The following is a 21743-nucleotide window of genomic DNA, read 5'->3' on the forward strand; positions in this document are numbered from 1 at the left end:
AACTTGATAAGTTTTTCGCTGTTTCCTGGCTTCAGCTTTCTTGTTTGTAAAACAGATGATTGTGAAATGGGAAGGTTGGGTTGCCTCTGGTGACTGGAGATGTGTTATGGTGAGCAGCACTGGGAAAATGTTGGGCGAAAAGATCACTGTCAGAGAAATCAAGAGATCCAGATTCTTGATTTTAGACTGGAAATTAAAGTATGGGAAGAAAAGGAAAGACCTGACTTTTCTAAAATAATATTCTGACACTAATCCATCTTATACTGGAAATGTTTTGGTGCTTCTTATTTAGTTTAAACATGGAGAGGAGTAAAAGAATGCTGAGAAAGGAATAGGAAGAAATATCAGAGATCCAGGGTGTTGGTGCTGGGGATGGGATGGTCAGAGTTACTGTCAATTCAACCCCAGGACTTTGCTCATATAGGCAGCAAAGGATATTGTCTTCCTTGTTTGTCCTCAAGAAAGATAATTTTCCAAAGTTAAAGGATAGGCACTATATTTAATTGTTCACTAGCTCTATTGGACAAGGGTTTATCTATAGTTTTCTGGGATAAATGTGTATTTTCAGCCAATATTATATTTTTGGGTGCTTATTTTCATAAAGCAGTAATTTTTTTTAATTTTTATAAGGGATAGAGAATTATTATCTCTGAGATGAAGCTAGAATATCACTCCCAAGACTGTCCTCTTCTCAATCCATCTTCCCCACACAAATTTAATGTAAATTACTCAATGTAATTTCAAATCTTAGATTTAAAAATAAGAATACAGACTTCCCAGTCACTGTCTGCCTGAGATATTACTGCCTTGAGATGCTCAAAAGTCAAGAGAGCATGTTATATATAATCATTAGTTCATTAAGCTAGCCCCCTTTTTCCATAAGTAACAAACCAAACTTACACTGTCATTCCATTCATTAAAAAAAAAGTACCGACTTTTCATTACTATCACTGTGACAGGTTTAACATAGTTTCTTACCTGCAGAAACTAAAGAAAGCATTTCTGACCATTAAGAATAAAGTCATCTATCCAGAACTGAGCTTTCCTCTAAAATAGTACTCGTTAGGCAATCCTCATTTGCAGGGAGGGAAATGAAAGAATTATATGACAGAGAGTGACTGTTTGGAGAAGAGAGACAGGAGAAACCCTACATTCAATGTTTAGGGGAAGTAATATTTGAGCTGAGAACAGAAGGGTAACAATGACAAATGGTCTTTAATCATTGCGCATTTAATTATATTCTAGTCATTTACATACATGAATTCACGTGTCCTGGGACTCGTGCTCCCAATTCTGCTTTAAAAAGTCTCTGCTCTTGTAGTTAAGTTCCATGAAGAACTGGAGAAAACCATTTCAGAAAAAGCAGTGGCAGGGGGAAAGTCTCTAAGCTGGTATGAAGTCAGGTATGTTGAAGAATGGGAAGAAGTCTGGAGTGGCTTGTGTGGAATAAGCTGGGGGAAAAAAAAATATTATATATGGGAAAGTGTGTTGGAAACCAGAGTAAAGAATTTTGATTTTATACTTTAGTCTTTGGACTCATTATCTCAATCACTATTTTAATAATTTGAAGGTCAATTTGCTTCTGATTTGTACTCTATGCAATAATCCTGAGCATACCAGGACAATAGACACGAGAGTTTTTTTTAAAAAATCATAGTATTTTATGCTCAGTATTATACAGATAATTGTTGAGTGTGAGACTCTTTAGGTAACAAATATTTCTACTCCTTAAAATACCCAAGTGTAAATAATTCACCACACTGAATAATGTCATTTCCCATAGTCCAAACCAGGTCTATTGACCACTCCAGCAGATTGTTGCTATTAGGTGCAATTTCCTCCTAAGGCATGCAAGAAAGTATAAATATTTAACATCTTTGAGCAATTTGAGCAATCATAGTTTGCTCTGATATTAAAAATGCAATAGCAATGAAAAGTCTTTCTAACAGAATACAAATCCAGATCTAAATAAATGCAACATTCTTGTCTATAAACTTTTCAGGAAACCTTGCACATCTTTAATGGCATTGTTTCAGTTTAGGCTTGTCCTTTTAACACACTGAGTCTCTGTTCGGTGATCAGAGCTGTCTGTCTAGCATTTCATCTCACTAGGAAATTGGCTTCTGGGTTTGATCACGCTTAACAAGCAATGTCCACCATGTAAGCAAGGACAAAGCTCTTTGTTGGTACAGAGGAGGTTAACATTCTAAAATACCACGATAGGTAGATACAGAAATGGCTTTTATTCTTCTGTGTAGAATTAGAGAGCTGAGTCCTTTTAGGATGATGGAGTAGATATTTTGGAAGTACCAAATCTTACAAGAATCCTCCTTGACAGAAACAAAAGCAAAAATTCAAAACGGAGGGTAGCCTAACACTTAGGGTATTAAGAACACATGAAAAAGAAGATTGGCCATGAGGTTGGTGAGGATTGTTTTGGGTCAGTTACTAAGGAAAGGACAGAAAAAACTTGATTCAGATGTAGGTACTAAGTGTTTATTATTTGAGTCCAGAAATGGATGGGAGTGGGTAAAAGGGGATGTTCCCTCAGTAGGTTGATGTTTTTGGCAACATTACAACTGATGTTGCAAGAAGGGAAATAGTCTCAAGATGAAAATCTCTTACAGGTTGGCATTTGCCCAAAACTGTAATGTTGACAGGGAAGTGTGGGCACACCCAAAAACATCCTGATTAAATTGCAGGTGTTGTGCAAAAGCAAGTGGGAAGAGCAAATATTTTATAACTAGTAAGCAGATTTTGGCAGTTGCCTTATATATAGTGTGTGAGATTATAAAATCTTAAGGCACAAGGTAATTGTTTTATATTTCTGTTGTAAAAGAGAGTTTTGCTCAGAGACTCATACACTATTTGGTTTGGAAAAGACTTTTCAGATCATCTCTTCTAATGGGCTTTTTATTTTTTAGCAGAAATAACTCTTTTCAAATAAAATTTTAAACTGAGCTCTGCTAAGGGCTCCAGTGTGGCTCAGTTTTAAGTGTCTGATTCGTAGTCATGATCTCCAGGTTCTTGAGTTTGAGCCCCACATCAGATTCTGTGCTGACAGCTCAGAGCCTGGAGCCTGCTTCAGATTCTGTTTCCCTCTTTCTCTACCCCTCCCCTGCTCACACTCTGTGTGTCTCTCTCTCTCTCTCTCAAAAATAAATAAACATTAAAAAACTTAAAAATAATTTAAAAAAGTAAATTGAACTCTGCTATATAAAAACAGATAGGGGCACCTGGTGGCTTAGTTGCTTAAGCATCAGACTCTCATCTCGGCGCAGGTCATGATCTCACGGTTTCGTGAGTTCGAGCCCCACATCTGACTCTGTGCTGACAGCATGGAGCCTGTCTGGGTTTCTCTCTCTCCTCTCTCTCTACCCCTCTCCCACTTGCTCTGTGCCCCCCGCCTCTCCAAATAAACATTTTTTAAAAAATTAAAAAATAAAAACAGATGGTATTTTATTAGTAAAAATGACCTTAGAAGTTTAAATTGAACATACTTATTCTTTATATAGTGACCAAATGGACCTAATGGAGTTGTTTTGATTAATACAAAGGCTTGGAATCAGAGCTACTGTGGGGCACTTGTGATTTCATGAAATCCTTATCTTCTCATTTATTTTAGGATTTTTGTGTGTTTGCACATGATTAAAAAAAATCCCGATTTCCGCAGAAAGCTAGCTGCAAATGGGAGGTTTCAGCAGATCCCTTTGTAATCTCAGGATATTCTTGGAGGAGAATCTTTTATCCTGAGGTCCACTCAAAAATGAGTCAAACTGGAAACACAAGTTAATGCATTAGTGGTTTCCAATGTGCTGACATCTGGCATATAACTCCTTGGAGTGTTCTAAATATTATGATATTTAAAATGTTTCCACACTCCTTAAAATGCAAATTGAGTCCAATATCTGTTGAGCCCTTTCCACAGAAGTTCTTCCACAGAAACCCAGGGCTCAAAGGTTGTTAGTGGTGGTGTGGTAATTATTTCAGGCTTTCCTGAACTGAAGTGTGTGCAATCCAGCAAAATAAACAAGCTTAACACTGTTAAATAAAATAATTCATATTCTAGCGAGGAAATGTCACAGTCGAAACTAGACCCTGAGCCTCTTGACTTCCTTCCTGTTTCATGTTTGTGGAGAATGAATTGAACACAATATAGTAATGGTTCACTTATTGTCAGTTTTTTTCACTTAGCACTTTAGTTTTATTCATGAGGATATGCCTTATGGGCTCCCACTCCATCTTTTTAATAGATGTTTCACCGGCTAGATTGAAAGTCCCTTGTCCAAAGGAACTAAGCCACATATTTTTTTATAGCCACCAGTGTCATGCGTGTAGAGTAGGATATTAGTGACCTATTGATTATGCATTCAAGAAAGATATGAACTTATTCTCATATAAACATCTATTATTGATAATTTAGTTGATTGTGAAGCGTTCTGTTGATGTTTCAAGCTGTACCACTTTCAGTGCATAGATGAATCTGTCCACGGTTTTGTTTAAAATTTCATGTAACATTTTTATGTACTGTTAGTGAATTAAAGGAGTATATATCGAATAACCACTATGTCCCCAGCAACTGGTATAATTCCATGGACACAACGGTAAGTCTTTTGTGCAATTATTTCACATATCATAAATACAAACAGGTGTTCAGTAGAAACCATCATGCCAAATTAGCAGCTATCATTGTTGAGTTTGACACTAAATTGGGTTTTTAATTAGGATGATTGGTATTTTCTCCTTCTTTTACTTGGAATGGTAGCATTCAAAAACTGAAATATCGTCAGGTCTGGTTTTATGTTGTGGGAAGATTAAAATTCCTTCTTCGGAAACATCCTGGCTTTGTTTCACATTATTTCCTATCTCACTCCTCATGGGAGGGTTATTACCCATCCAAGTGAAAGACCTGTTTAGCTCCTTAATGTTCATAGCAAGATTTCAATCTTATTTTTTTTCTAAAATGTTAGATTGAACTCAAAAACTTGATGTTTTGTAGATAAAAAATAATTGAAAATTAGCAGTTTCATGTGCTTCCGCCAAGTGTATGAATTCAACTGAAATCAAGTTGTTTGCTATCCAGCTCTTATCAAAAGCTCTATGGATAAAAGTGATAATAATAGAGGTTTGTTTTAAAGCAGAGGTCGACAAACTTTTCCTGAGAGGGTCAGTTAGTAAATATTTTAGGCTTTGTGGGTCAGTCTATAGCAACTACTCAATTCTATTGTTGTAGCATGAAAGCAGCCATAGACACAGAGCAAATGAATGGCTGTGGCTGTGTTCCGATAAAACTTTATTTATAAAAACAGGCAATGGGCTGAATTTGGCCTGGAATCATAGTTTACTCACATTCTTGGACCATGTTCTTTCGGTATGAATCGCCTTTGCAGAATTACCTTGTGGTGGTTAGCTTTCATGGGGGGAGGAGTTGAGAAACAACCATAAAAAAATTCTTTATTACATTTGCTCTGGGGATGTTACACAAAAATATTATTCATATGATTAGCCAGCATTCCACCTAATATCTAGCTAATCCCTAGAATAATCCCTAGCTAATATCTAGGTAATGATTTGTTTCTTCTCTTGCCTAAATGGTTTTTATGATAATAAAACTCTGGCTGTCTCCTTTTTTGCTTTTGTTACCAGGAATATCAATACCAAATCCACGCTTCAGCTACAGCCACTATGTTGACATTTATGTTCTGTAGAGGTGAAATTCCCTTCTTTCTTATAATTAGCCTTGATTTGACTATGTATTTAAATTGAATTTTCCCTAACTTTAGAAATTTTGAATTGTAATATGCTATTCTCTTGCATGCTTCTTTGTTGTGAACAGGCTCAAATTCTTCTGGATCATGTTCGAGAGTAAACATACAGAGTAGGTACCCGATCCATGTTCATATCTGAAAGTCAATTTCCTGTAAACTTTTAGTATCTAAGGTACACAAGTATATACTATTGAATTATTTTAATCCAACAAATAACTTATGCATATGTATTCTTCTGCTCTCAAGAAGTTTATAGCTGGTTGGGGGAGACATACATATGAACAAATAGTGACAAAGCTACAAGATAATTGTCCTAACGGAGGTACATGTACCATGCAGCCTGGAGCTCGAGTTTTAGGGAATGATGCTATTGCAACATCTTCCTCCTTGGCGCGATGAGACCAACTATGCCAAAACAAACCTTTTGTGAATAGTCATTATTTCTTATAGAAAAGCTTAAAGGCATATAAGTAAGATGATGCTTGATGTTTTGATTTCCTGCCTTAACAAGCTCAAAACACTCTTCTACAATTAATTCAGAACTTATGATTTATACTTTAGAAAAACATTAATTTCAACCAAGTTTTATTAAGTGCTTGTTAAAGACATTAGTTCCTTATATCTAAATTAATCCCTGAGCATTTCAAGGGTTTGAGTTGATATTTCAGCTTTTTTCACCAGAAAAGCCAAGTTATCCCTTCGTGTTATTTGAGACACACAAGCAAGGATAGGCTGGATGCTTAAAAATTCATAAACACTATTTTAATGACATTAAAACAACTCACCATACAATAAAAATATTATTTATAATTATTCTGTCTCAAAAAATTACTCTTCTCAGTGAGTTAAGCTATTTATTTAATTCATATGCAAAATATTTCAACTCTGTCAAAATTATAGTTTATGTTGTTTGTTTTTAAGCAACTAAACATAAGATTTTTTTCCAAGCCATGCATTTTTATATTTATAATTTTAATATCTAAAATTTATTTCCTCACCAAATATTTACTGAACACCTATTATGTGCTCAGTATATAAGTTTCTTGGCTTCAAAAAGGCTACATCTTCATGGGAGAAAACAGATGATAAACCTAGAGACAGATTCTTAAAAAGATGTAATTAATTGGTGATTACAGCTATTATAAAAATAAAACACAGAAATGAGATAATGAAAAACTGTTGAAGGATGGTGGTGGGTGGTAATCTCTCAAGGTCTCTGTAAAGAACAGTAAGAAGAAGCCAGCAAGTGGAAACCTAGCAGGGGGGAGCAATTATTTAGAATTTATTTGAAATTCCTTATGGTTAGGAAATAAAGTAAAAATTTTAATAAAAGCCATATTGCAAAAAAACCAATTCTATGTATTTTTTTTATCCTCTTTGTTCTTACCTATAATGGGAAAGATATCTTTTAAGAAATTATCATCATGCCCCCTGGAATGATGATATAATTAAGTTGGTTTTCTTGCACGTGCTTCACAAAAGGTGAAGACCTAAGCCTGTTCCTTTGGACAACTACCACAGGTTTTATCTCCCAGGATAGAGCCTGAGGCAAAGAGTTTCACAGCCTTGACCTTCTGGAATGTCACCAGAATGGAGTTAAGGAGTATGGATGTATGGGGAGAGTTTGGAGGGTGATTTAAAGATCAAAGAAAAATGAAGCAGGCAGATTGTGGGAAATGAGGCTCCCCACTCATTCATGTGAGGCTATTGACTGAAAGATGACGCAAAATAAAAAGTTGACATTAGCAGTTGCTCTATCTTTTTCCTACAAACGTGTTTATGATCAGTGAACAGAATGAGAATGTTCTCTATCTGGTAATGAACTGTACTTGCATGACTGTCCAGATAGAGTGGTGTGAGAATTCGGACAAACACATGGTTAAAAAAAAATTAAAATGCCTCTAAATTTTGTTTCTTAGAATAAATGATCAGAATTGAAATTTCTAGGTCAATTGGTATTGAGTATGTTTGTGGTTCTTAATATATGACTACAGTGTTTTCACAAAGGCTATCCTGTCCAATATACTTAGCCCTCCATGAGCATCATTTAAGGTTTATCTTGCCAGCCTGATGTTAACAATTTTTTTTTAACGTTTATTTATTTTTGAGAGAGAGAGAGAGAGACTGAGCGAGGGAGACGCAGAGAGAGAGGACAGAGAATCTGAAGCGGGTTCTGCGCTGACAGCAGTGAGCCCAATGCGGGGCTCAAACTCATGAACTGTGACATCATGACCTGAGCTGAAGTCAGATACTCAATTGACTGAGCCATCCAGGCGCCCCTTGCCAGACAGACATTTAAAATACAATATAAATTCTTGCCTGTAAGCACTGTATTGGAGACTGATTATTTAACTGGCCATCTGCTGAGTCTGTCTAAAGGCACATGCTGAACACCTTCATGGATGATCCAGTCTAAAACCCACAATAGAGCATGTAGCTTCCTTCCCTGGGGCAGCCCTCCCTGTGTATGTGGCTATTTGACCAGCCTGTGGATCCTGTATCTTCCCTGTAAACAGATCCTTAGCTTCTAGGTAACACTGGCAGCCACTCTCTGGAAAACTCCTACTACCACTCCCACGCATTGGTTAAATCCTTGCTTACTTCCTGTGTGACTGCAGAAGGAAATCTTCACTAAGAGAGTATCAATTGTCTATTGCTATGAATTACCCAGAAAATCAGTGGCTTGCAACAAACAATAAGCATTTATTTAATTCATGAGTTCATGGGCCAACGAGTTAATATGGATGAGTACTCTGGCCTCTGTTAAACTTGGTCACATATGGCAGGTGGCTGGCCGTTAGCTGGGCATGACTGAGCCGCTGGGCTGCTTTCATTCTCTAGCAGGACTATCATAGGTGTTTTCCTTGCATGGCAAATGTATAAGAAGAGGTGGAGCTTCATAAGAATTTGGGTGGTTGGGAGACGTGTAACCTGACTTTGAGGCCTCTGTGTGATTGATAAACAATTGTCTGTTTTTCTTTCTTTCTTTTTTTTTTTTTAACGTTTATTTATTTTTGAGACAGAGAGAGACAGGGCATGAACAGGGGAGGAGCAGAGAGAGAGGGAGACACAGAATCTGAAACAGGCTCCAGGCTCTGAGCTGTCAGCACAGAGCCCGATGCGGGGCTCGAACCCACGGACCGTGAGATCATGACCTGGGCTGAAGTCAGACGCTCAACCGACCAAGCCACCCAGGCGCCCCAACAATTGTCTGTTTTTCAAGGGGATCCTTTAATATTATTCATTAAAAGTCTAGACTCTGGAGTCAAAGTCTCTGGATTCAAATCATGGTTCTATTAGGCACTGTGTGTCCTGGGCCAAGTTATTTAACCCTTTTGTGCTTTTGTTTCATAATTTGTTATCTGGGCATAATACCAAATTGTACCATGGTGGGTTGTGAAAATTCAATTAATGAATATACGTAATATGTTCAGAACAATGTATGTAATATGTTCACATAAAAATGCTAAGGAAAATATTACCTGTAAAATACTTCTCTCGTATGTCACTTTTATTGGTTTCCTCAGAGATCTCATTGCTTGGAAACTCAACTCCATTTCTGTTGATTTAGACCAGATCCTTCAACTGTCTGCTTTTGACGTCCCTTCAGGGCCTCGGCTTCTCCCAGGTCACCACCCTACTGGGTGGCTCCACTCATTCAGACATCCTTTTGTGTCGAGTACATTTCAAGATGCTGTGGCACTCACGGTGTGCACTCAGAGGGTCCAAATTTGTGCCATGGCACAGTACTCTGAGAAACAAAGCTTTGGAAACAAAGCTTTGTGTCTTTGTTCTATTGTTAAGCAGTCCATTCTAGTTAACCTATTTTTCTTTAACTTTTCTAGCAAAGCCACCTGAGACTGTGACTTTTTCTCTTAAATCTTTCTGCTAAGGCTGATCCTAGAGCAGGTCAAAAATACCAGGTAAAGATGGTGTGGGATGTTGAGTGGGGGAAAGAGAAGAAAACGGCCAGGCCCCAGGTCTCCGACACAGGTTTCACAGCCCAAGTTAGGCCTACGGTGGGAAGAGGAAACAAGCTTCATCTGGGATAAAAGTTTGGATCTTTGATGTCATACTGAGTTGCATCTTAAAAATTCATTTCAGTTCCTACTGCAAGCAGGCTCAGGCTTCATATGCAAGAATACACTTATTTAACAAAATAAGCATTATCATCTAATAGGAAAAAGACCCTCACAATCATGGTCACCAGCTTAATGCTAAGGTACAAGGGCAACTTTATCGCCTGTCCCCCAGTTTCCATTCTCTAGTCTTCTCAACTGATTACTTAGTCACCTCTCACATAGTAATGATGGGAGAACAGGTTTCAACCCACAGTTTTTGGAAATCACTTAGCACCCATAGCCATGGTAGTATTGGAATTGTTTTGGATGAATTGTATTGTTGTATTCCTTAGATGAAACTGGGATAATGTGGAAAGTTGCATTTAAAAATCCTATTTCATATATATATATATATATATATATATATGGGTGTTTTGTGTTTCATTTTGTAGGTTGGCGTTTGCATCAATATTGCACAATTGCATTATTTTAATTGTTGAAACCACGGGTTTTCTAAGATTTCTGCTTTGTGTATTTCTCCATGTGTAAATTATGTGTGTTTCACCCATTATTGAAATTTTCTATGCACATGTTAAAAACTTAAATAAAAACTTACAAATGAAAGAATTAAATAAACACATTACTCATTTGATTATCTCAATCTTATGGCATTTTCACTTCTGACTCCAAATGGCTGGTGGGAGAGAAGATAGATGTCTCCTAGTTTAAAGCAGGAATCCCCTGCCATACCCTACCTTACACACACAGTCTCAGTCCTAGAGGGATAATTGTGAACTCTGAAACTACTGTTTTTAATTTTTGGGGGTTAGTAGCATATCAGTGATTAAAATGTTTATATGACTAGTCCTTGATATATCAATTTTAGACATCTATGCACAATCTGTTATGGCAGCTAAATCAATCTCTCAGTCTTTGCTTTTCCCATCCCAGTATAGTTATATTATTTTTTAAATTCCTCTATTTGTGAGTTTGTAAGTTTGAATAATGTATCTTAACATTTATACCTTATTCTATTAATTCCTGAGTTTTGACTTGGAATGATGAAGGTTTTAGCCTCTCCATTCTTGCTTTCATTTCATCTCATCTTTTGCCTCCTCACTTCAGTCATGGGTAATTTTTACATTGTCAAGGTAATTGACAACATTGTCAAGAAATATTGATAATACCTCTTTATTATTTTCTGACCATAATTGAACTGTTAGTACACTGTATATGGGATGTATTGAAACTTCAAAAGCTGTGGGGACCAGGCAGGCATTCGTTAAAAACTGGTAGACTTTGGCGAGCTGGTGAGTGTATGCTGAGCGTTGTTTGGATGAAAGTGAACCCAGTGATGCAAAATATCCCGGTATTTTAAGAGAAGCCTGATAATCCAGATTTTTATGTGAAATCTTCTGATTTAAAAATGCTGAACCTTGTTAAATTAAAATATACACACACAGTAAGTCAAATAAAACACTTCTGCTGGATGGAGCCCATTGGGCTACCAATTTGTGGCTTCGGTGTATAAATTGTGTCTAAAGTTTATAAATAAGTAAATGTTATTCATATTTTTATAGTTTTCAAAAATCATTCATAGTGTATCAAATGCTAATTTCCATTCTTTTTAATTTTTTTTATGTTTTATTTATTTTTGAGAGAGAGAGAGAGAGAGAGAGAGAGAGAGAAAGAATGCATGGGGGAAGGGTAGAGAGAGAAGGAGATTGAATCCGAAGCAGGCTCCAGGCTCCGGGCTGTCAGCACAGAGCCCTACTCAGGGACCAAACTTGTGAGCTGCAAGATCACAACCTGAGCCAAAGTTGGAAGCTCAACTGACTGAGCCACTCAGGCACCCCTAATTTCCATTCTTAAATAGATTTTTTTACCCTTGCTTTTCTTAGATTCTAATTTATATTGTCTCCTTTTCATTAAATACTTAAGGTCTTTCAGCTTACTAAGGAAAGTACCCACTTTAAGTCCTTATTTTCTCTGGGTGTCTCTGTTCCATCTAGACTGATCTTTTAGCTTTTTGCAGTTTTCATCCAGGTACTAATTCTTGGTTTAGTTTTGGTTTGGTTTGTCTTTTGTGTTGACATAGTTCTCCCATTTTTTGGCTTGAAGTTTTTCTTTCTTAGATTCCTCCCTTGTTTTCATGGAAAACATCCTTAAGTAAGTGCCTAAGAGAGGATGTGTAGGAAGTAAACATTCTGAGTCTTTGTATGCCTGAAATGTTTTTATTCTACATTATATTTGACTGCTAATTTGGCTAGATATGGAGCTGTAGGTTTAAAATTATTTTCCCTAATTTTAAAACCATTTTTTTCATTGTGACTGCTGTTTTTAAAGCGTTTTATTAACTACTGGCTTTCAAACATATTAACATGTATAACTTTGCAATGTTTTCATTATTTAAAGAGAATAAGAAAATATAATCATTTATATTAACGTTAGGAGGAGAAAAGCAAATCTAAGGAAAACAGAATAAAGAAAATACAGTCAGTATTGCTTTTGTGAAATCTGATAACAGTCTTAGTCCCATTTGCATTTTTCTTTATATAGAAACTTTTAGGATTTTCCTTTATCCTTCATGTTCTAAAAAAATTTATCCTGATGCATCTAAGCTGGAGCGTTTTTCCTTTATTGTTTGGGGCACTTAGTAGAAGCTTTTTACTGAAATGTTCATGTTCTTAGTCCTGGAAAATTCCTGTTATGAGTCTTTTTTTTCTTAATAATTTTAGTCCTTTTCTTTTTTTTTCTTTCTGATTTCACTTTATAATATTAATGGAAGCTGCAGTTTGAATGTCTTCTGGAATAGTGGACCTTTATGAAACTGAATCTAGGAAGGGACTCGGTTTTACTTTCCCATTCTATTTTACCTGTTTTATAATTGTCTGTTTTCTTCTCTTGACTTTATTTTCTTCATTATGTACATGTTTAGAAAGTCAGTAAGACTTACTTTTAAAAATATCAGTCATCTCCTCAACTCCTCTCTAGCCTCAATTTTCATTTCTAAGTTCTCATACTTATTACTTCTAGTATTTGCTTCCACCATTCTAATAACATGCTTACAGTGACTTTTTTTTTCCCTAAAATGATGCTACTGATTATTTTTTTTTACCCTGAAGCCAAAGATTTAATTTTGTGATACATGCCTCTCCCCCTCAATAGAAACACTTTTTCTCCCCCATTTTCCAGATATAATCTTCTCATTCTTTCACATGAAATCAATATTCAGTGTTTATATTTTTATAACCACGTAGACTTCATTCACAGATGAACTGGGCAATGGACTCTCATTTTGTTTCTTTTCCCATATAAATTTTATTTTTCCTGGAGTCATCACTGTCCAGCTTTTTTCTTTTTGTTTCATTTTCCGAGTACCTATCTCAATTCAACTCCAAACTTTTTGCCAGAATTATAAATCCTCTCTCAGTGCATTCAAACTTACCAAATAATTTCTCGGTTTCAGTTAAGAGCATTGAAGCTATCCCTCCTGGATGGGTAGATTTGATGTTGCCTAGTCTAGCTGCACTGCTTTGTCTTTGGGATCCCCCTTCATCATCACCATCACGGAAATTCCCTTCAACTCTCTCCTGTGTTGGAGACTGTTTCCTGGTTCCCGTCTCTTGGTTCCTCTTTCTTGGTTTATCCTTTCCACTAGTTCCAGAGAAAAGGAACATGGGAACTACAGTTTTGAAACCTTTCAAGCCTATTCCCGCTCTTGATGAATAATTTATCTCGGTATAGACTTCAATATTACATGTCATTTCCTCTTAGAATTTTCAAAGCATTACTTTCTCACCGGGATTGTCTTCAGAAAATCAGGTCTGATGTCATTTTGATTCTTGGCTTCTGATCTGCTTTTCTTTCTGGAAAGATCTGAGATCTCTTCACTCTTGGTATTTTGAAGATTCATGATTTTAAACCTTAATGTGGAGTTTTCTTTATTGTATTGAGAATGTGATGAACACATCACATTCTTGCCTCTTCTTTTCTCCATTCTTTTTATCTAGAACTTCCGTTGGTTAAATATTGGGCATTCTGGACTATCTCTCTTGTCTTCTGTTTGTCTTTTGTCTTACATTCTAGATGGCTGTCTCCATTTTACCCTCCAATCCCACTACTGCATTTTAAACTTCTAATATCAGACTTTTCATTTCAAGAGCTCTTTCTTGTATTCTTAGTGTTCTGTTAAAACCAGCATCTTTCTCACTGTTCCATAGCTGTAATATCTTTTCTTATCTTTCTGTAGATATTTGTTTGGAGAAGAATTTTTCTTTCTCTACCCTGTCTCATCCCTCCCAGTCTCTTTTACTGTTTGTTTTGGTTGCTGTCCCTTATGCTCAAAGTTTTCAAATGTCTTGTGTCTTCTGGGTGTCCATTCATATTTACGTTTAATGCACTAAGAAGCTGTCTGGAATCTCTGATGGGCTTTATTCCAGCATGATATGATTCAGATATTTTGCTGGGCAAACCACAACCATCAATAGTTGTAGATCTTTTCTCACAGTCTGGTCAGCTGAAAATTTCCTTCCCAGGGATCTAACTTGGATGCTGGTGCATTCTGGGGACTGAGTGAGGACGGGAGAGGGACCCCACTCTTTGATATGTCCCTTAAATGCTTTATTTTCAGAATGTCACTTTGACTTCAGCTGTTCACAGTATAAGATTGTCCTGCTTTATTCCCTCTAAAGAATAGTTTTCCTTGGGTGGGGAAGGGAAACTTCTCTGGCTGAGCAGTTTGGGCAAGGTGAACCTGGGCAGGGAATGGGTCTAATTGTTTTCGGCTATGATCCAGAATTTGCTTTCAAATCTGTTTGAGCCACACCTCTATGTCTCTTTTAGATAAAGATGTTTTTGATTTTGAAATGTTCCAGGGTTCAAGCTTATTCCTGACTTTATTCCACTGCTGGCATATGTTTAACTTTTCCCCTTTTTAATGTTAGTCATCTTCGTTTGTTGGCTTCATAGATTCCAAATTTTGATGCTGTCATTTTTTTCTCTGTCCTCATTTTCCTTGTAAATTTATTGCTTTTTTCCCCTTCCATATCTTCTGTGAAGATATCATTCTAGTGAAGTGTGGGAAAGGAATGAAGCTCAAAATGTGTCTTTGGGGTGCCTGGGTGGCTCAGTTGGTTAATCATCCGATTTTGGATCAGGTCATGAACTTGCGGTTCATGAGTTCGAGCCTTGAGACGGGCTCTATGCTGACAGCTCAGAGCCTGGACCCTACTTCGGATTCTGTGTCTCCCCCTCTCTCTGTTTCTCCCCTGCTCACACTCTGTCTCTTTCTCTCAAAAATAAATAAAGATTAAAAAAATTTTTAAAATATACCTTCAAATTGTCATGTTCAAACAGAAGTCTCTTATTTATTTATTTAATTAAAAAAAAATTACATCCAAGTTAGCATATAGTGCAACAATGATTTCAAGGGTAGATTCCCTGATGCCCCTTACCCATTTAGCCCCTCCCCCTTCCCACAACCCCTCCAGCAACCCTCTGTTCTCTATATTTAAGAGTCTATTATGTTTTGTTCCCCTCCCTGTTTTTATATTATTTTTGCTTCCCTTCCCTTGTGTTCATCTGTTTTGTATCTTAAAGTCCTCATATGGATGAAATCATATGATATTTGTCTTTCTCTGATTGACTAATTTTGCTTAGCATAATATCCTCTAGTTCCATCCACGTAGTTGCAAATGGCAAGATTTCATTCTTTTTGATTGCCAAGTAATATTCCACTCTATGTGCGTGCATGTGTGTGTGTGTGTGTGTGTGTGTGTGTGTGTGTGTATCTTCTTTATCCATTCTTCCATCGATGGACATTTGGGCTCTTTCTATACTTTGGCTATGGTTGATAGTGCCGCTATAAACATTGGGGTGTATGTGTCCCTTTGAAACAGCATACCTGATCATCCCTTGGATAAATACCTAGTAGTGCAATCGCTGGATCATAGGGTAGCTGTATTTTTAATTTTTTGAAGAACCCTCACACTATTTTCCAGAGTGACTGCACCAGTTTGCATTCCCAAGAAGTCTCTGTTTTTAATTCAACATTTACCTTATGGGATATCAAAGTTTGGGAGGATTTTAAACTAACAAAATCTACAAATTCCATTACTTTATTATAACTACTTCAAAATTTATTGTTCAAAAGCTTACGTATTTTATAATCATTTTGCTCATACTATACATACTTGCATTGGTGATTTCATTTAATATTTCATCATAAATATTTTATATTTTCCTATAGAATATCCTTAGGTGTGACCTTATAATGTTTCATTGTGTTGATGTCACATTTTTTATTCAACAAGTTTCTAATATTGGGTTCTAAATTTTTCTTATCATTCATAATATCAAAATGAATATCTCTTAACTTTTTTGCCATCTTGAATTTTTTCCCTAAAAATATATCATACAGTGACTGGATCAAAGAGGAGGAACATCTTTATGAATCTTATCAAACATTTCCATATTGATTTTCCAAAAATTTTATACCCAATTTTAATACCCCTCAATGACTGAGGAGATAATACTAATGTTACCAAATACCCCTCAATGACTGAGGAGATAATACTAATTTTTATTAACAACTTGGCCCTTCCAAGTGCCTTCCCAAAACACAGATCTTGTCCAAGAGAAGTGTCTTTAAAAAAAAAATTTTTTTTGTATTGTTTTTGAATGAGAAATAGACAGAGCCTGAGCAGGGAAGGGGCAGAGAGAGAGAGGGAGAGAGAGACAGAATCTGAAACGGGCTCCAGGCTCTGAGTTGTCAGACAGAGACCGATGTGGAGCTCAAACCCACAGACCATGGGATCATGACTTGAGCCGAAATCGGTCGCATAACTGACTGAGCCACCCAGGCGCCCCCAAGAGAAGTGTCTTTTAAACTATCTTTGCTGTATGCATGTTTCTGTGAATCTGATTAAGACTATGGACATTGTCTCCTACCTCCACAGCTGAATTCCCTCAGGTACATGGGGTTATATGCATGTACACACACACACACCTCTCTACACATAATTTCAGACATTTGGATGAACACTTTTGAAGTGCATTCTATGGACTCTGGTATAAGACTCTAATCTCTAGAGAAAGCACCTGTCAGAGCTGTGAACATCAAACTCCTTTGTTGTCAATAAATTCAAACTGAGATAAAATTGGAATCACTGAATCACTGAGGACCCCATAATCTGGGATTCATGTGGTTCTTTCCTTTACCACCATGATTATGGCTAAATCTAGGGCCATGGACGGTGAGGAGGAGCTAATTCTTATAATCTTTGTCCAATTTCTGTCCCTGAACTTCTCCACTGCTTTGTATTTATTGGCCAGAAACATGATCACTATATATATCGGGTACACAAACTTTAGTCAAAAAATAAGCAAAATAGGAAGCTTAAGTGGGGATTGGGTGTGAGAAACTTGGAGAAAAATAATAGAAAGAGCATGTGGAACTAAAAGTGGCCTAGTCTGAAGCATTGTACAATCTTACATGATAAAATGCATATTGAGGAACTGAAATTAGAACTCTTGGTAACCATGGGAACAGCACTGTTATGGCTCAATTGTTAGAAAAACAGTCCTGGGATTTCTGTGAAATGGAAATGATTGTTTAGATAATGATACATCTCCAGTATGAGGACTGATAGTGAATTTCCAGCATTATTGGAAGTGGTAGGCCAAAATGTGAGGAACTTTTCAGACCAAACTTTCCAAAATATTTCTTCTTGAAATAAACACAATTAAGTTTTATAGGAAATTCTAGCATTTGGCATTTTGCAATGTGATTTTGAAATTTTATAGCCATCATTTTCCTATATGTCCATACTTTTCCATATCCCTCTTTTTTGCATATTCTATATTTAGCAGTTTTGCAGTAGCTGGCTCCTGGAAAAATTTTATGTGAGAATTCTATTATTCTAGTCTCAAGATCCCAGAGTTAATTTTAGAAAGAGAATCTAGAAGTTAGACGCAGAGTAATCTTAAAAGAGGAAATTTATCTACAAGTAAGGAAGTAGTAAGATCTGTGAGATCTTTGCTATGGAGAAACTATATAGTAATAAAATAATTAACATTTATTTCAAACATAACATGTTGTACCAGGAGCTACGCTTCTTGCTTACAAAAACAAACAATAATGCCGACTTGTTTTTTATTACTCTCAATGTTTACAGAATGTTAAAGTGAGGCTCAGGAGGATGAAGTAATTTCTCTAAGGTAACAGGATTGTAAGTGACCACATGGTGACTAGACCACACTCCTCATTCTCTATGTCTTTTTATATCTACGCCTTGTGCTCTTTCTACTACTCTGTGTGGTCAAGATCTGTATCTGCTACATTTTTGTAAATATAGGGATATGTGTGTTGCTTTCTGATTCTCTGAAAAATTAAGAACTTTTATTGCTGTTCGTAATGATTGATAAACCCTTCCCCTCAATCATTACAGCTACCTGGATGTTCATGGCTCAGTTCAAATGCCCCATCCTCATAATACACTTTTTTTTTTAACCTACCCAGTTGTACCATCTCTCCATCCTTGACATTCCCACAACTTTTAATCTTACATTTCTTACGTTCCTTTGCAACCTTCCCCTTCTGTTGTGTCCATGTTTGGTTTAGCTACTTGAAGGTGTCTCACATACGACAAATGTCCACATGCTGCTGCTTCATTCATTGTTAAGCGACTAGTTTTTGTCAAATGACCAATTGCACTGATCTTTGTATGTCTTCAGGTGACTGGACAAAGAAGAAGGTGAAAAGTTGCAGAAGTGTAGGTAATTATTAAAAAGAATGTTTTGTGGGGCACCTGGGTGGCTCTGACAGGTGTCCAACTCTCAGTTTTGACTCAGGTCATGGTCTCACAGTTTGGGGGTTCCAACCCTGCATCTGGCTCTGTGCTGACAGTGTGGTGCCTGTTTGGGATTCTCTCTCCCTTTCTCTCTCTCTCTCTCTCTCTGCCCTGCTCTATTCCTTTCAAAATAAATAAAAATAGTAAATAAATTTATTTATCATAATAAATAAAATAAAATAATAAAATATGTATGTTTTGATCCTTTCCTTCCTCCTGAGGGAAGTTTCTGTAAAATGGATAAAAGCTTGCCTGAAAAGCAAGCTTTGGAAAAGGACTGAAGATAATTGCAATTAGTTCTTATTTTATTTTATTTTTAAAAATTGTTTATTTTTTTCCCTATAATTTACTTATTTTTTATAATTTACATCCAAGTTAGTTAGCACATGGTGCAACAATGATTTCAGGAGTAGATTCCTTAGTGCTCCTTACCATTTAGCCCATCCCCCCTTCCGCAACCCCTCCAGTAACCCTCCGTTTGTTCTCTATATTTAAGAGTCTCTTATGTTTTGTCCCCCTCCCTGTTTTTATATTAGTTTTGCTTCCCTTCCCTTGTGTTCATCTGTTTTGTATCTTAAAGTCCTCATATGGATGAAGTCATATGATATTTGTCTTTCTCTGATTGACTAATTTTGCTTAGCATAATATCCTCTAGTTCCATCCACGTAGTTGCAAATGGAAAGATTTCATTCTTTTTGATTGCCAAGTAATACTCCACTCTATGTATGTGTGTGTGTGTGTGTGTGTGTGTGTGTGTGTGTGTATCTTCTTTATCCATTCATCCATCGATGGACATTTGGGCTCTTTCCATACTTTGGCTATGGTTGATAGTGCCGCTATAAACATTGGGGTGCATGTGTCCCTTTGAAACAGCATATCTGATCATCCCTTGGATAAATACCTAGTAGTGCAATTGCTGGATTGTAGGGTAGTTGTATTTTTTATTTTTTCAGGAACCTCCATACTGTTTTCCAGAGTGGCTGCACCAGTTTGCATTCCCACCAGCAGTGCAATAGAGATCCTATTTCTCCACATCCTCGCCAACATCTGTTGTTGCCTGAGTTGTTCATGTTAGCCATTCTGACAGGTGTGAGGTGATATCTCAATGTGGTTTGGATTTGTATTTCCCGGATGATGAATGATGTTGAGCATTTTCTCGTGTGTCAGTTGGCCATCTGGATGTCCTACTTGGAGAAGTGTCTATTCATGTCTTTTGCCCATTTCTTCACTGGATTTTGTTTTTTGGGTGTTGAGTTGGATAAGTTCTTTCTAGATTTCAGATACTAACACTTTATCTGATATGTCATTTGCAAATATCTTCTCTCATTCTGTTGGTTGCCTTTTAGTTTTGTTGATAGTTTCCTTTGCCATGCAGAAACTTTCTATTTTGATGAGGTCCTAATAGTTCATTTTTGCTTTGATTTCCCTTGCCTCTGGAGATGTGTTGAATAAGAAGTTGCTGCAGCCGAGGTCAAAGAGGTTTTTGCCTGTTTCTCCTCTAGGATTTTGATGACTTCCTGTCTTATGTTTAGGTTTTTCATCCATTTTGAGTTTATTTTTGTGTACGGTGTAAGAAAGCGGTGCAAGTTCATTCTTCTGCATGTTGCTGTCCAGTTTTCCCAGAGCCATTTGCTGAAGAGACTGTCTGTATTCCATTGGATATTCTTTCCTGCTTTGTCAAAGATTAGTTGGCCATACATTTGTCAGTCCATTTCTGGGTTCTCTTTTCTGTTCCATTGATCTGAGTGTATGTTTTTGTGCCAGTACCATACTGTCTTGATGATTACAGCTTTGTAATACATCTTGAAGTCCGGGATTATGATGCCTCCAGCTTTGGCTTTCTTTTCCAAGATTGCTTTGGTTATTCGGGGTCTTTTCTGGTTCCATACAAATTTTAGGATTGTTTGTTCTAGCTCTGTGAAGAATGCTGGTGTTATTTTGATAGGTATTGCATTGAATATGTAGATTGCTTTGGGTAGTATTGACATTTTAACAATTTTTTTTTCCTATTCAGGAGCATGGGATATTTTTCCATTTTTTTGTGTCTTCTTTAATTTCTTGCATAAGTTTTCTTTGGTTTTCAGTGTATAGATTTTTCACCTCTTTGGTTAGATTTATTCCTAAGTATTTTATGGTTTTTGGTGCAACTATAATCTAGCTACTTCTAAAAAACTAAAGAAAACAGAACAACAACAAGAATAAAATAATGAAAACTGGCCTTTATGCAATTTCATTAAGCTGAATATTTTATAATTTAAAAAATGTGCTCTTTTTAGTGGCTGTAAGACCTCAGAAAAGTACAAGTCTATCAATGCATATGACACCAATGATGACCACGACCAATATGAACCCAAAACATTTAATTTCTCCAAAGGAATTTCTAGATATGCTCACTTACAGATACATTCATTGTTTCCTTCTCTATATTTGAAACATCCTTTTGTGGAAGTGGTCTAACTTATGGCAAACCCAATGCTTAAAAACTCATTTGAGATAAGGCCATCATATACAACATGGATGTGTTTTATATGAATCAATAATTGATTATTGAACATTTTTAAAAAAAATTCTAGCAATAAGGGGCACCTGGGTGGTTGTCGGTGGGGCATCTGACTTTGGTTCAGGTCATGATCTCCTGGTTTGTGGGTTCGAGCCCTGTGTAGGGCTGTGTGTTGACAGCTTGGAGCCTGGAGCCTGTTTCAGATTCTGTGTCTCCCTCTGTCTCTCTCTCTGCTCCTCCCTGGCTCTCACTGTCTCTCTCTTAAAAATAACTATTAAAAAAATTAAAATTCTAGTAATAAGAGATGGCTAAAAGGAATAACAATAATAATTCTCATAATATAGCTTCAACTTGGATAATAGTCTGAAAACTAAAAAGAGCCCCCAAAACAAAGACAAACTCCAAACTCCAAAAAACTAAAACTAACACAAAATTCTCAAGCAATATGCATGTATCAATGTTTATAATAATGGCAATATTAGTTTATTTGGAGTGCACATAATTTATAGTAAGTGTTATCCTCAAACATTAAGTGTTATTCTGGTAGGAGTCTCTTATATGA

Source organism: Panthera pardus, unplaced genomic scaffold (genome assembly GCF_024362965.1).
Source record: "Panthera pardus isolate Hobbes unplaced genomic scaffold, ASM2436296v1 HiC_scaffold_6, whole genome shotgun sequence".
Taxonomy (NCBI): Eukaryota; Metazoa; Chordata; class Mammalia; order Carnivora; family Felidae; genus Panthera; species Panthera pardus.